The 16,108-nt window shown below is 39.2% G+C and overlaps 1 protein-coding gene across 5 annotated transcripts in view; it reads left to right on the top strand.

The window, feature by feature from the left end:
• LOC131073985 (uncharacterized) overlaps positions 1-16,108 on the top strand; it is a 224,768-nt gene that overhangs the window by 841 nt on the left and 207,819 nt on the right. The gene's annotated exons all lie outside the window — the stretch shown is intronic.

The raw sequence follows: 16,108 nt of genomic DNA, 5'->3' as shown, positions 1-16,108 counted from the left end.
GCACAAGATTTTCCTGGGAGTTCATTTTCCTCGATCGACCATCTTTCCATCATTACCTCTGAATCTGCCTCAGAAAAACCTTCTCTGTTTAAAACTCCTTCCTCACTTGGTTCAATTCTGGCCTGATTTCCAGCAGCAATTCTATACAAATCCTCTAGATCCTGAACCTCACTGTGTATTGATTCTACCTATGCTGAATCCTGTGCTGGACCCAAGGGGATGATGAGACACTTCTCGCCATTCTCAAAGCTCATGATGCACTGTTTGAAGAAACACGTATCTGCAACGGCCTGCAAGCGAAGGGTCAGCCTAACAGTATTGGGTTTCTTTCTGCCCCAGCTATATCAATTCCTTCAAAATCAAGCTGAAACATCATCCCTTCTATGCTGACATCCACATTTTTCAACATGCTTATTGGTCTCTAACGCATAATGTTGGTCATGTACAAAATGTGTGGAAGTGATACTAGTGTAGGATGGCCCCCATTCACTTCTTGTTAGCACATTAACCACGGAACCTATAACAATAATTACAGCGTGTCAACGATAATTTAGTGTCACACCTTGATGCAGATTATTCTCAGATCCTTCAAATAAACAACCCCTGCTCTATATAGGAAGGAAATAAGCATAATAGGACAGAAATTAACAAAGAAATCAGGCTGCATTAGCCTTCAAAACACAGCGCTGTATTTATTATTGCAAATCTGAAAATTACATTCGTCCAAATACTATCATCCTACGATTCATGCGATTCCTTATATGATGTCCCCTTTTTGTTGACATCAGTTCTTTAGTGAGGATTAGCCTATTACCCTGACCCTCGTAGGCTAATGGGATTGGTTAGAGGGTCTTTTGAGGATTGATATCACCCCCAGTGTTCAGAGTGCTTCAGTTTGGTCTTCGTTTGGCATCATTCGGACATCATTTGCTCTACTTACTATTTTTAGTAAGTCTTGGGATGTTAGAGATGGACCCCTGCTTTTTTTAGTAAAGGGGGTATGGTCATATGCAGTCTCCTCATGTTAGCTCCTAGTTCAGACGGCGTTCTAAAATACAGAGTATTCATGGAGATATTAATGTTTAATTGGCTCAATTAAGCATTAATTATTTGGAGATTATATTATTAAGTTATAAAATGACTATATTATAAAGCACTTAAATGAGGGTCTATTTATCATGAGAAGGGGGCCAATTTTATTAATAATTTATGAGCACATAACCCAAGGTTTAATTACATTATTGATGCCAATGAAATATTATAACATTTTAATGTTAATTAAGAGCTTTTTGAAGAAGTTTGAACTTCTTGAGGAAATATAAGTGTGCAAAAGGAATCAAACTTCATTATGTGATTGGAGTTTTTGATTGAAGTTTCTCTAGAGCATTGAAGTGTAGAATACCAAGGGTTTCTGCAGGATCCAAGGCTCGTCGGCATTGGAGAGCGTGGCTTCTTCATTGTAACAACATATAGAGGGTGTGCGATATCATCTGATTATGCTTGTGAGAGTTGGCTTCATTCAGGGGTCAATATTGAGTTGATTGGAGGGTTTATTTCAGAGTTTGTTTGCAGATTGAAAGGGATTATATTCAGAGATTTATTTGCTGCTACAGTGCCCATGAACAGTGCGCTACAGTACCCATGAATAGTAAACGCTACAGTACTAATGCATATTAGAAGAGTTAATCTACATAGATTCAAAGGGGTTTGAAGAGCGATTTCAGATTGTTGGAGGCTACATTTATTATTGTTAGTACCATAGTTGAACTACTCGTGACTCGGCTCGACTCGCCAAGCCCCTGGGAAAAAAACTCGGTGAAAACTCGGGAAAAACTCGGCGAAAAACTCGGCAACTTAAAAACACGCTTAAACTTAGTAAAAAATGCATTTCTTTTGCAAAATTTAATGAGAAGATGCATCCAATGAGTCAATAAATGATAACACAAAATAAACAAGTTGATTTTAGATATATTTAAATGCAAAGTGTCTACAAAATCGCATCCTCATGAGGAATGCTGATGGCTAGAAGCCTGGAAGCAAAATAGTAAATTACTAAATAGTTTTTGTAAAAACAAAAGTAAATACATCATTACAAATTACAATTACAACTTCCTCTTCCTAGCTCTAGCAAAAACATGGGGAGAGGTAGAACTAGAGGGTCTAGACTGTCTAGTCGTATGAGTTTGTTGTGGGACTAGGCGTGATTGTGCCTCCTCGCTCGGTATGGTTGATTGAGACTCATCCTCCATCCTGGATGAAACTATGTCTCCACCTGCCTGTGGCATTGGCAATGAATCCTCATCCTCATCCTCATCCTCCTCAATGTCATCCAGCCTGAAACCAAATCCACCCCCCTCCTCCATTGCCTGCCTCTCCAAATCAGTGATGTCAGTGTCGGAAAATAATGGAGGCTGCTCCTGTGATGTCCAATCACTGTAAGGATCTATATCATCCAAGTCAATTGGACCACCTTGTAGTTCCTCTACCTTCTTTACGCATAATCGAAGATTATATTGCACGTAGACAAGGTCATTGAGCCGTTTCTGCGCTAACTTGCTCCTCTTCTTCATGTGGATTGCTTCAAACAAGCTCCAATTGCGCTCACAATTGGATGAACTGCAAGGCTGACATAAGACTCTGAGGGCAAATTTCTTGAGATGTGGGGTGTTTCCATCCCAATTTTGCCACCAAGCATCTGCAAAATAAATAAAATGGAAAAGTTAGAAAGCAAAGAGGAAAGAGAAAACATAATTTATCAATCATTTTAGTCTTTAGATCCCAAAATCCAAATGGCAAATGTTATACTTGGGGTTTGAGTGGTTCTTCCTCTCCTAGCCAGCTCTGAAGAGAATAGCTTACCCCTTCCTCCCTCATAATTTTGGAGCTCACTCACAATGAGGTCTCTCTCCTCAACTTTAGGTACCATCCTCTCAATGCATGTACTGAGGCCCTCCATGACTTCTCCATTCGAATCTGAGTAAGAACCCCCAAACCTAAAACGAGGGCTGAGGAAGTACCCTGCTGCATGAATGGGTTGGTGGAGCTGATTGTTCCACCTCCTATCAACAATTTCCCAAATGGGATCAAATTTGAGCCTATCCCCCTTGTAGTAATTTTTGATAGACTCCTTGGCCCTATCCATGGCCTCATAAAGATATCCCATTGGGGTTTTATCCCCATCCACCAAGCGAAGAACTCGAACCAAGGGCTCTGACACCTACAATTGAAAAGTACAAATTACAAAAAGATTAAAATTTAAATAATGAAGTTACAAATTAGTAATGAGAGACTTGAATCAAGAATAACTAAAATTTAAAAATTAAAGTTTTAAAGTAACAACCTTCACAATCTTTGTAGCTCTTTGTGCAAATTGGCTGTCGAAGACTATGCATGCGACAGCCTCTCCTTCAGGCTTCTTTGAATAAGGTGAGTTAAGCCATTCTCCACTCACAAACATTTGTTTCAAAGAAGTCAATGCAGCAAGAAGGCTTTGCAACGTCAAGAAAATCGTTGCAAACCTTGTGACACCAGCTCTCACCAAATCTTTCCCTTGGGTGTGCTGTCTCATCAAATGTAGGACCCAGGGGTGATTGTAAATATATTTGGTGATCTTCCTTGCATCTTCCACAACTGGAGTCACCCACTCAAGTTTTCCTATGTCCTCCAAGAGAAGGTCAAGGACATGTGCAGCACAAGGTGTCCAAAAAAGAGTGGGGTGCCTCTCTTGGAGGATTCTTCCTGTAAAAGAAGAATTTATTCTTAAGAAATATGCAACCAAGTAAAACAAAGCCACAACAAATGAAAATATTGCTAATGCCTAAAGGTGATAATTTAAAAGGATTCTACTTGCTGACACATATGCTGCTGCATTATCTGTGATGATTTGCACCACATTCTCTACCCCCACCTCCATGACGACATGCTCCAACATTCCAGCCAATGTTTCTGCATTTTTCACCTTGTTGGAGGCATCAACAGATTTCAAGAATACTACATTCTCCTTGCAACCAACCAAAAAATTGATGATGGTGCGGTTCTTGCCATCTGTCCACCCATCAGAAAGAATGGTGCAGCCACAATTTGCCTATTCAGTTTTTTGATCCTCCATCACTTCTCTTGCCCTACCAACTGCCATTGTGAGCAACCTGTAAGTGCAAAGTGAAATTAGGTCTTACTACACAATTTTGATTTAATAAACAAGAAATCTAAAAAATAATTAAAAATGAAATCAAGTGGACTATGTAGTAATTTACTAACCTCCCACTCAAATCCTTGCGAGAAGGGGCCTTGTACCCCTTTCCTGAAATTGTCATAGCAGTCACCAAATTCAGCCAATAAGCATTCTATGCCACCTTGAATGCAATGTTGTTGAAGTACCAAAAATCAGCTACTGCAATGTTAGTTTTCTCATGTACCTCCTTATTCCATCTAGTGGCCTCAAATGATGGTTGTTCTCTAGGTGTGTTCCTGGGCACAAAATAATCACCTATGGACCTTGCTCGTGGTGATGGAAGTGGAACATTGCCAGGTAGTCTACTAGAGGAAGCAAAAGCAATGGGCGAGGTGATGGTGGGTTTGCGGATACGTGGGCCACGCTGAGAGCCCACTATGCCCTCAAGTGCTTCTTGTTCCTCTTCAAGGTGTTGACATGTATTTTGTACACTATCAAACATAGAATAAAATACCCAAGGGTACCTTATCCTCTCGAGTAAAGCCTCTGAATGCTGAAGATATCGCGAAAAGGATCAATCAGGGTGACTTCAAGGTTCTTTGCTGTAGGATCTCTACGTGTGGATAAGCTCTCTGTGGTATGATGTGATTTGCTGGAATCACAAGGGGACTTACACTTGATGACTGAACTTCTGATTTGCTTTGAATATTGCTGGAACACAGGATTTTACTAGCTTTGATTTGAAAAAAGGAAAAAAGACGAGGGCGAGGAGAGGATCTAAGTCTAATACTAAGAATGTAGGAGCAATGAATGATCTTTGATGAAATTCTAACTAAGTCTTGTTTTGACATCACAGGACCATCTCCACAAGGTTAGTGCGATCTTCGAAGGAAAGCTTTATGATGTTCAAATCATCACTGCAGGCATGGACACCATCAGGTTGATGCATATCAATGAAGAAGCGACAATTGAAGTTAAGCTTAAGCTAAATGATTCCAGTTGACTACGCAAGGCAAGTCTGCAATCAACAAACTGCTAGTAGTATGGATATACGAATTCCACCATCAATCAAGCACATTTCTTCCACTCATTTAATAACATGAAATCAAATATGAGAAGTATAAAGACCATGCAAATTGTCGAATCGACCCATAAATTTCACCATTTCTTCAATGAAGTTACAAATCTTTTACAACAACATCTTGGCAACAATCTTTGCCTTCTCTCTCTACTCTACTCTAATTGCTATTCTAATTCGCTATTCTAACTACTGACTTTCTATCTTCTATTCTATTCTCCTTTCTAACTCCTTCTAACTATTGCCTTTACAAATGAAATGCCAGGGCTTATATAGTGCCCTCAACACAATTCGATGGCTTAGATCAATTCGAGATCAATGGCCAAGATTTTACAATGAAAACCCTAATTAGGGTTTGTTACAACCATTACATAACATTTAATGCTTGACCAATGATAAAATTGTATAGCTTGGACACATGTCCTCTCTGGAAAAATCGACCAATGGATAGTTGGGGTAGGTACATCGAAGTTTGTGCCACCTTCCATGAGTTAGGTACATTGAATCTGGACATGCTGAGGTGGACCACACTGACTGGAGAAGTGATGACTAGGATGCCACCTCGTCCGACACTTGTAGCTTGGTAGATATTCAATTTGATGTTGTTGAGAAGCTAGCTTTAATTAACTCATCTGGAACTATCTGCTTCTTCAACGAACCCTTGCTCTGACTTCTTGTGTCCTTGATGTGCAGGATGATTGATGTACCTCGCCTTGGAATGCTGGATTGGAAGAGGTCGCCCTTGTTGATGTTTTATTGAAGAAAGCCATCCTTGTCAATGCTAGACTGGAGGAGGTCGCCCTTGTCCTTGCTTGATCTTCTTGGAGGAGACTGTCCTTGATCTGGCTTATTTTACAACTCCGGGATCTCCATTTGATGCTTACACAAAATATTAAAGTTAGTCTTTTGAGCATCAAACCTTAAAGCATGAAATTTAAGACCTTTCAACGGTAAAACTTAAGATATTAATTTGAAAAAAGTCATGATAAATCAAGAACTACACATTTTCAAATTAATAATGAATGGAATTTGGATCTTCAAGACTTAGACTTTACAAAATTGCAATGGGATCATAATAAGTCTTGAATAAGAACTTCAAAAAATGATTCTTCATACCTTCCCTTTGAGTATCTAAGTACAAAACCTTGAAAAATGAAGGAAGAGGACCGGATTTTGTTGGGCAAGATTTATAGTCCTTCCTTGGATGAAGTACGCCTCCTCTAGTTTGAAAAAGAATAAACTCCACTAGCCTCTTCAAAAATCTGGAAATTCGCCTTCAAATGTCTTCAAAAAATTTGGAAATTATCCTCCAATCTAGCAAGAAATTCGCCTCTCCAATAGCCTTCAAGATGAATTTCGCCCTCCTTAGTCTTCACACTTAGTAGAAATTCGCTCCACTCCAGCTAGATTTCGCACCTTCTTCTTGCTCTCCAAATTCGCACTTGAAGTAATGAGTGAATGATTTGAATTGTGAAAAAAACACCTCCAATATATAGAGCGCTCACCTTCCACTTACCCATGAGGCCGACCTAGCAAATAAAAGGTGAAATAATAAATAAAACCTCAAAAGGAGTAGGCCGACTTGTCAAATAAAGGCAAAATAATGCCTTGTGCGCTCAACTTTTAATTTTTAATTTCACAAAAATTAATTTTAAATGTCTTTCTAATAAAAAATTCGATTTTTTGAGGCCCAAAATTAATTTATTAAATGCCAATTTAATTAATTTTTTCAAATATCCCAAAGTTAGCAATTTGGCATCTAATGCAATTTGGAGGATATTAACGCCCAAATATGGTAAAAAATAATGAATGCCATTAACTTCGCTCTAGTCCCTTGGAGAGGGACAGGAGCACTTTTTCATTTTTAGGTTAGGATTCTCAATTTTTGAAGTCAAACCTTTGTTCACCATGCTTTAGAAGATCCTTTCCTATCTCGCACAACCTTGCCTTATCATAATCTCGGAGGGAAATTGTTGATTTTATAAAAATCGCCTTGGTCCTTCAGTGAGGGACAGGAGCACTTTTGCCAGTTGTCGTCAAAATTTGCAACTCTCGCATCTCAATTCCACTTCAAGGCATTTTAAACACTTTTTCAAACTTGCGCCTTGGCCTCAATTTGTCCAAAATTGGTGAGAAAGGCTAGATAACATGTTAAGCGCTCTGGTCCTTCAGTGAGGGACAGGAGCACTTTTTCAACTTCAAGTTTATCCGTCCTTTGCTAGCTTCCCAAATTATCTTCAATGGGCTAATCATGTCCTCTTCCATTCATTTCAATCACAAACTTGCCTTGTCTTTGCAAGAGATTTACACTTTCTTGGAAAATCGCTCTGGTCCCTTGGAGAGGGACAGGAGCACTTTTTTGCCTTTTGGCGTACTTCTTTGTTCTTTGAAACTCTCAATTGTGTCTAAGGCATAAAACATCATTCGTCCTTCCCATCCAAGTCAAGTTTTGCCATAAAATATCAAACAAAGAGGAGAAACTTGAAAAAGTGCCATGGTCCTTCAGTGAGGGACAGGAGCACTTTTTGTCATTTGGGTTGATTTACTCCTTTGTGAACCGCTTAAATTATATTCAATGGACAAAACATGCTTCCCTTGACCTCTTCAAATCGTAAAATCACTTTAATCTTGCAAAGGTAGTGCAAATTTGAAATTCAAGCTCCGGTCCTTCAGTGAGGGACAGGAGCACTTTTTGCCTTCTAAGCCAAATTGTCTCACTTTTCACCTCGAAATTCCTTTGCTAGGGAAGATTTCATCTTACTTCATGCTATGAATAAAAGAGTTAATGTCCAAAAGAGGTCTAAAATTGTGCATATAAAGAAAATCGCTCTGGTCCTTCAGTGAGGGACAGGAGCACTTTTACCTTTCTAGACAAAAACTCCATCATTTCATCGTCTTTGATCAAGTCTGGATGCTTTATCATGTTCATTTCGTCCTTCACTATGCCTTTGATGTTTCAATTTGACCAAACATGGCCAGGAATGACTCAAATAAGTCTTTTCGCCCTGGTCCCTTGGAGAGGGACAGGAGCGCTTTTGCCTTGGTCCTCCTAAGAGGGACAGGAGCGCTATGCGCTCTGGATCCTCAGTGAAGGACAGGAGCGAAATTTGACTTTTCGAACTCTCCGATAGGATAATTTTTATGGAATATAACATTTAAGTATAAGAAAGAAGAAACATACTTTTTAAGTTATATTCCATATATACTTTTAGGATGTTTGAGAGTGGTTTCAAACCTCTAGGAGTTATATTGCAAAATCTAATTTTTGGAGGTTTTTCAGTTTCCAGACTTAGTCAAATTTCAGGATCAGGACTTTCCAGACTTAGCCAAATTTCAGGATCAGGACTTTCAGACTTAGCCAAAATTTCAGGATCAGGACATCACTCAAGCCAGACTTGCTATCCAGGTGATCCCCTTGGCGACACTCAAAATGCAAAGGCTAACTGACAAAACCCTAAAAGACCTAAAAACAAACCCTAAAAAGCAAAAAAAAGCAGGGGTCCCCATTTGCAATGGGGCGATGTGTGAAAACGTCACAACACAAGGTCAACAGAAACACCTTGAGATTCAGCTATGGCTGATCTCATGGCTAGCTTTGCCCTCTCCCTTTGCAATTTCTTCTCTTCCCCAATTGCAAGTAGGGCATTCATTTGTCTTTTTATTTCTTCATTGGTCCCAGGGCATGCTCTAGCATCATGCCTATCTATTCCTGCAAGGTGGTATTTGAGGCGATTGATGCCCCCATGAAGTATTTTCTCACATTTTATGCATATAACTGACCCAGGATCGGGTCCCTCATAGGCATACCTCCATGCCCCATCTCTAGCACCTCTAGGACGGGTGCCTATATATCCAGATGGGCATGGATCTAGTGGCCATTGCTCCCTTGCCATAATTAATGCTTACTTAACCTACACATACAAAGTGAAAAAAAAAATTAACATTTTAGTTAAACAATTTAGCAAACTATCTACATTAGTTTAAATAAATTTAGACATCATTCAAAGTTTTTTTTCAAAAAAAGTAGGGTTTGAATTTTTTTTTGAAAACTAGATTCTTCAAAAAAATTGTGAAAATTCAACAAAACTTGTCAAATCTAGTGTTAAATCTTGTGCAAATAACTTAGAAATGATTTAGATTACCTAGGAATCATTTCTAATCCATCTAAATGCAACAAAAAATAAACAAATTGTTTTAAAAAAGCATAGAAAAAAAATGCAAAAACTTACCTGGGAATCTGATTTTCCCATTAAATCCCCTTCAAATCCACTTAGAATCACTCAAAAATCACTCCAAATCACCTTGCAACTCACTACAAGTCCACTTCCCCCTTCTCAGCCCAAAACACAATCAAAAAACAAAAAATGCATTACTGTTTTGCCATTTTCGGCTAAGAGACCCAGGCGGCCGAGTTTTTAACTCGGACTCGCCGAGTTTTTGCCAAAAACTCGCCAAAAACTTGGTGAGTTTTCTGGCGAGTAGAAGTAGTAACTACTCGCCAGGCTCAAAAACTTGGCGAGTTATTGAAACTCGGCGAGTTTTCGGTGAGTAGTCCATCTATGGTTAGTACCACTCATTGGCACGTGGGAATTACATGTATGTATGCCAAGTGTTTGTGTTAATGACAATCTGTTGTAAGTCTCCTACAGTGGCAGTTGGTGATGGTCTTATATCCACGGATCATGGATGTGGTGATGGATATGTTAAGGATGTTGTTGTCTCCATCACTGAGTTAGGTGCAGTTGATTCAGATGGGATGAGCATCTTGGTTGAGAGCAGTGTAGAACCACATGTTGCACTAGGTTCTTCAGTGATCGGTGCTATGACAGGTGATGCAGGTCAAATTGTTGATAGTGCTAGTATGGCGGTGATGGGTTCTCCAGAGAGTTGTGAGTTGGTGCACCATGACACTCCCTCATCTACATAAGTGACTGGTAGAGCGTTACTTGGTTGGGAGTATGGCTCTCACACTGATTTGTTTCCCTCTCTTGGAAGCAAATCTGTTTCCTCATCTCTTGCAGTTGATCTGGGTGGACAGTTTGTTGGGACTCACAGTTAGAGTCATCAGCTGCAGGTTTCTGGAGATAAAGTTGATTCAAACTGATTTCGTTTTTACGGCGCCAACTTATTTGTTGAGCACTTACTTGAGAGTTTCGAGTTTCAGGATGGTCTGTATGGAGCTACTGAGGATACTCTCATTCGAGGTTCTCATGCCATCAAGCGTCTTGTGGGAGCAATTGTAGACACTTTGGCTACAATGCTTCCAAATAGAGATTTTGCGATTGGGTTTGTTGAGCAGGTTGCTAGAGGCCCTACCCAATCCGCTTTTCGGGGCCAGAGTTTGGAGTCATCTTTTGATTCTAGAGCTGTTAGTGATGAGTCGTTGATCGAGGTTGGAGCCTGCTTCAGGAATTACATTGTGAGGAGTGCTCACCACTTTTCCTTTGATCCACACGTGGATGACCCGATGATGCGTAGGTGTGGATTGGCTCAGGGATTATATCATCCCTCGTGGGATGGAGGGTCGCCATCTACAAAAGATGGGACTAGAGGCTGCAAGTACTTGATTCAGATGATTGTAGGAAATTATTTGCAGGGACACCAGTCAGTTTTCCATTATACTGATGTGTATCCGACAGGGTTGGTCACTCTTATCTCACCGAGATTTCATATGGATACATGGTTACAGGGTGATTATGGTGTCAATAGTTGCAAGCTGGATTACTTGTCGAGTCAGCACATCTGTGGGAGTCTAGCAGAGGTGAGAGATAGTTGTGGAGTTGCAGATACCTTCAAGAATTTGTATCTCTTTATCGAAGATGGATGTGAGTGCAGTTTGCTCTGGGACCCGAGTGATGACAGGGTTAACATTGTAGTTTGGGTGGGTTCCATTGGTTGGCTTCACCACTTTTGGCATGGTGAAGATGAGATCAAAGTTGAGCAACAGGAGTTTGAGGATCTACGTTGCATGCTTCTATTCGAGGTTTGGGATCTTTTGGGTGCATCGGGGTTTCAGACAGAGCTTGCAAAGAAATTTATGGGTGTGCACATGATGTCGAACATGTACATTTTCACATTTGACCCTCATGTACGTGATTTGTTGCAGATGCACAGTTCAATGGCACATGTGATGGACAGTTTGTATGACAGCATACCTTGTGCCAAGTTTGGTAGCAACCAAGATCAGTGCTATGAGTTGCCTCCACTTGAGACTCTTACTCCAGTGACACTAGGTGGCGGGGATGAGTTGATTCAACAGGTTCAACTTGATGTGTCAGGGTTACAGGAGTCATTTGTTGATAGCAGGGAAATTGTGCAGGTCTTCACTTGGGATCCAGGTGGAGGAGTCTATTTGCCATCGAGATTGCTTGGGGACAAGCAATTTCAGGAGGGGCGTGAAATATTCCGAGCCAAATTTTTTCGTTTGTACAAATTACAAATTACATTCAATGCACCCGTTAAGGTTAGAAGATAAACCAAAACGTGCTGAAGCAACTCTAACCAGAATGTACACCAGGATCCCGTTGTGGGCAAGGTGTGAGCATTGGTCAAAGGATCTAAAACAAATTGCTTATGCAATAACTCTAACCAAGAATGGCGCCGATGATGGCGAGCATATGGTCAGAGGATCTTCTACCCTAAATGCTGAAAGGGAACTCTACACCAAGTATGTGCTACCCAATCCAGAATGGAGTGAGGGGCGACCATATGGCGGAGTGATTACAAAACAATGCTTGAAAAGAAATGCGGAAGCTGGAAATACTCAACACCTAGAATGTGCTTGCTAACCCATAATGGGAAAGTAGCTACCATAGGGCGGAGGTCAATTAAATACAATATCAAATGCTGAAAGTAAGAAGAGCATTACAATTTGATAAAGCAAGATTTTACTCTGCTGTCAGTACTACTGCCAGCTTACACTATGAAAGATGAAATCTTGCAAACAATACGTATCAGCATATAAATAGAGAGGTACAATATTAATGAATTCCTTTGCTAAGAAGTAAGATTAACGGAAATGGCAATAAACAGATCCAACCTTTTCTCCAGACTTGAATAAATCTTCAATGAAGCATTCCCATCGCTTTCAAAGAACTTTCACCACCATCGAATAAAGATATTGCAAATTTCTCCAAACTGATTTAACAGACCTGCACCTTTCAACAAATAACCAGCAACATAGGATTCCTTTGAAATGCTCGGAACTCACTCTTTACTCATTCAAAATGCTTGATATCAATTGCAAAACTCTAATAGAAAGGAGGCGCTCAGACTAAGAACAGAAAATAGACTTAAAAAGCATCTAACAGTCAATGCACAATTCCCAAGACAGCAAAGGTACGACCCAGCTGGAAAGGCGATTTCTCTTTTAAAAATCTGATGCTTCACAAATAAATCTACAAATTGGCACACATGGGCACCTTTCCTATATGGAAGGGAATATGCAATACCCACAACGAATTTCTTTGTCTTTTTTGATTTATGAATTAAACATCCAATCTGCTGAAGCTAACATGCAAAAACCAGGAACTTCTAATATGCAAAAATCAGAAACTAAGAACTACAATGCTGATTACAATGCACAAATTTCAAGGAACTCACAAACTAGACTAAAATCACCACTAGTTGTTGTCTCACAAACAAGAAGCGGTGCCCGAGCTAGGAGGCCTTCATTCCTCGAAGCAAACCCAGAGCCAAACCGGCAACATAACAGTACTATAGACCAAAGATGTGAAATGATGCTCAAAGTCTTCCTTTTATAACTTCCTGTTGACTTCATGAAACCCTAAAATCCACTTCAATATCCAAACCCTAATCCTTTCTCCAAGATGGCATCCTTTTCCTTTCAAGCTTAATATTGATATTTTAATTAAATTCAATACCTTGATAAATGCGCCCACATTAAGCTTGCTTTGACTTTGGAAATTAATAAAATAATCTTTAATGAAGGCGCCACCCTCAAAAAGCCCACTTTTCAAAACAACATAAAGTCAATAGACTAGGCCAAGGGGTCAACGTTCGAATATAATATTAAAACGTGACCTTTTAATTAAATATATCAACTTAACTCTTCAATCATGCCCTGAAGCCAATAATGACCAAGTCAAAGATTAGGTCTAAGAAGGGAACATTACTGGGCGGACTGTGATATCCCCTTTTTGTTGACATCAGTTCTTTAGTGAGGATTAGCCTATTACCCTAACCCTCGTAGGCTAATGGGATTGGTTAGAGGGTCTTTTGAGGATTGGTATCATCCCTAGTGTTCAGAGTGCTTCAGTTTGGTCTTTGTTTGGCATCATTCAGACATCATTTGCTCTACTTACTATTTTTAGTAAGTCTTGGGATGTTAGAGATGGACCCCTGCTATTTTTAGTAAAGGGGGTATGGTCATATGCAGTCTCCTCATGTTAGCTCCTAGTTCAGACGACGTTCGAAAATACAGAGTATTCATGGAGATATTAATGTTTAATTGGCTCAATTAAACATTAATTATTTGGAGATTATATTATTAAGTTATAAAATGACTTTATATTATAAAGCACTTAAATGAGGGTCTATTTATCATGAGAAGGGGGCCAAGTTTATTAATAATTTATGAGCACATAACCAAGGTTTAATTACATTATTGATGCCAATGAAATATTATAACATTTTAATGTTAATTAAGAGCTTTTTGAAGAAGTTCGAACTTCTTGAAGAAATATAAGTGTGCAAAAGGAATCGAACTTCATTATGTGATTGGAGTTTTTGATTGAAGTTTCTCTAGAGCATTGAAGTGTAGAATACCATTGGTTTCTGCAGGATCCAAGGCTCATCGGCATTGGAGAGCATGGCTTCTTCATTGTAACAGCATATAGAGGGTGTACGATATCATCTAATTATGCTTGTGAGAGTTGGCTTCATTCAAGAGTCAATATTGAGCTGATTGGAGGGTTTATTTTAGAGTTTGTTTGCAGATTGAAAGGGATTATATTCAGAGATTTATTTGCTGCTACAGTTCCCTTGAACAGTGCGCTACAGTACCCATGAATAGTAAATCGCTACAGTACCTGTGAATAGTAAACGCTATAGTACTAATGCATTTTAGAAGAGTTAATCTTCAAAAATTCAAAGGGGTTTGAAGAGCGATTTTCAGATTGTTGGCGGCTACATTTATTGCTGTTAGTACCACTCATTGGCACGTGGGAATTGCATGTATGTATGACAAGTGTTTGTGTTAATGACAATCTACTGTAAGTGCATTTTGGTCTCTTAGAATGCATGCCAAATGTTCGTAGAAATGTCTAACAGCTGTAGATGCATATTTCATACGATTTCTGTCACACAGTGTCATTGAAAGGTTAGTGGTAGGTGTTACATTGCATTCTCATTTAACTTCAGACTTTGTTATATGTCCTTTTGAGTTCAATGAATGCATGTTATCATCTCTTAAATCAGAATATCAAAAAGAAATCACAATCAGCAAGTACAGAAGTTTCATGACAAGTGTTTGACAATATTCCTTGAGCATTTAAATCAGAAATTTTCAATCAGATTTGGCAAGGGATATTACACCTTATTATTCAATCACTAACTCTAAGACTGACTTCTTAACAGAAAGATCAACCCCCTAAATCGATTTCTATGAGACATGCCAAATAACAGTAACTCAAAAAGAAACTGATCAGATCCTAAATTCACTCCTTTAAAGACTCATAAAATAGCAGCAGACTGTGGAGATAATTGGCAGTAAGCGTCCTGATTTTCAGGAGTCTGTTTGCATCACACCTGGGTTTCAATGTGTGTATGACTTTCCAGGATTTGGGGTCCAGTATGGATGATGATCCTGCACAATTGGAAATGGCCAGTTTTTCTAGAAGTTGCTTGGCCTATGGGCATCCATGTATTCCTTGTTGATACATCACCCTTGGATCCTATATCAATAATTACATTGTGCAGCAAGAACTCGTCCATCTCTAGAGTTGAGAATGATTCAGTGTCATAATTAGGTTCCAATTTGTGCACACCATTCCCAGGTTTAGGTTCCAGCGTTGATAATGAATTTGCACTATTGGAAAGGCCAATTTCTCCAAAAGTTGCTACAGTCCAGGTAGTTCACCACCTTGATGCAATAGGCATAGGATAGCATAGCTAATCTGTGTTTCCTCCTCCAGTCTCCATTTAGTGACCATCTCGTCCCTAGCTTCTTTGAAGTGTGTACCATCATGAAATAAGTTGCACTGTTCAAAGAGATCAACGACTTTATTGTGCTCCTTTGCCTAAACCACCTTGTTGCTTGTGTAGTGTACCTGGTAAGAATATTAGCTGAATTGACCAAATGTTTAAAATCAACACAAACCCAAGCTCTTTCTGATCACCAAGGTCTTGATGTGAGCAAGGTGAGAGCATACAAAAACTAGGATATGGACAATAAGCAGTTAATTTCAAACTCACCGGTAGCAAACTATTCAGTTTACAATCAATGCCAAATGTCGAGTTAGGATGCAAATGATCAATGTCAAATTAGCAGATTACAAAGATAGATCTGATCAATGCCAAAATGGCAGATAACAAGCAGATTTGAATCTAACACTGAGTAGGTAGATAATTAAAATACAATTCTTGGTGGTTATATTATCAAACTGTTATTACAATGCAAGTGCAAGAAATAACTAATAAGTCAATCTGGTGGAAGACCTTCCAAATTATTACAAATGGTTACTACTACTGAAATTTTTCATATAATAGCAATTGGCAGACAAAATTGTATCAGAAAATGAACCAATACTACCGTCAAAGTAATCAGCAATGCAATGAGCACATATCATCTAATAATCAGCTATTAATTATCAATGAAAGCACTTACTGTGATGTCTCCC

The sequence above is a fragment of the Cryptomeria japonica genome, chromosome 9 (assembly GCF_030272615.1).
Source record: "Cryptomeria japonica chromosome 9, Sugi_1.0, whole genome shotgun sequence".
Classification (NCBI taxonomy): domain Eukaryota; kingdom Viridiplantae; phylum Streptophyta; class Pinopsida; order Cupressales; family Cupressaceae; genus Cryptomeria; species Cryptomeria japonica.
Note: the sequence above shows the minus strand (reverse complement) of the source record. Positions and strands in the feature narration are given on the sequence as shown.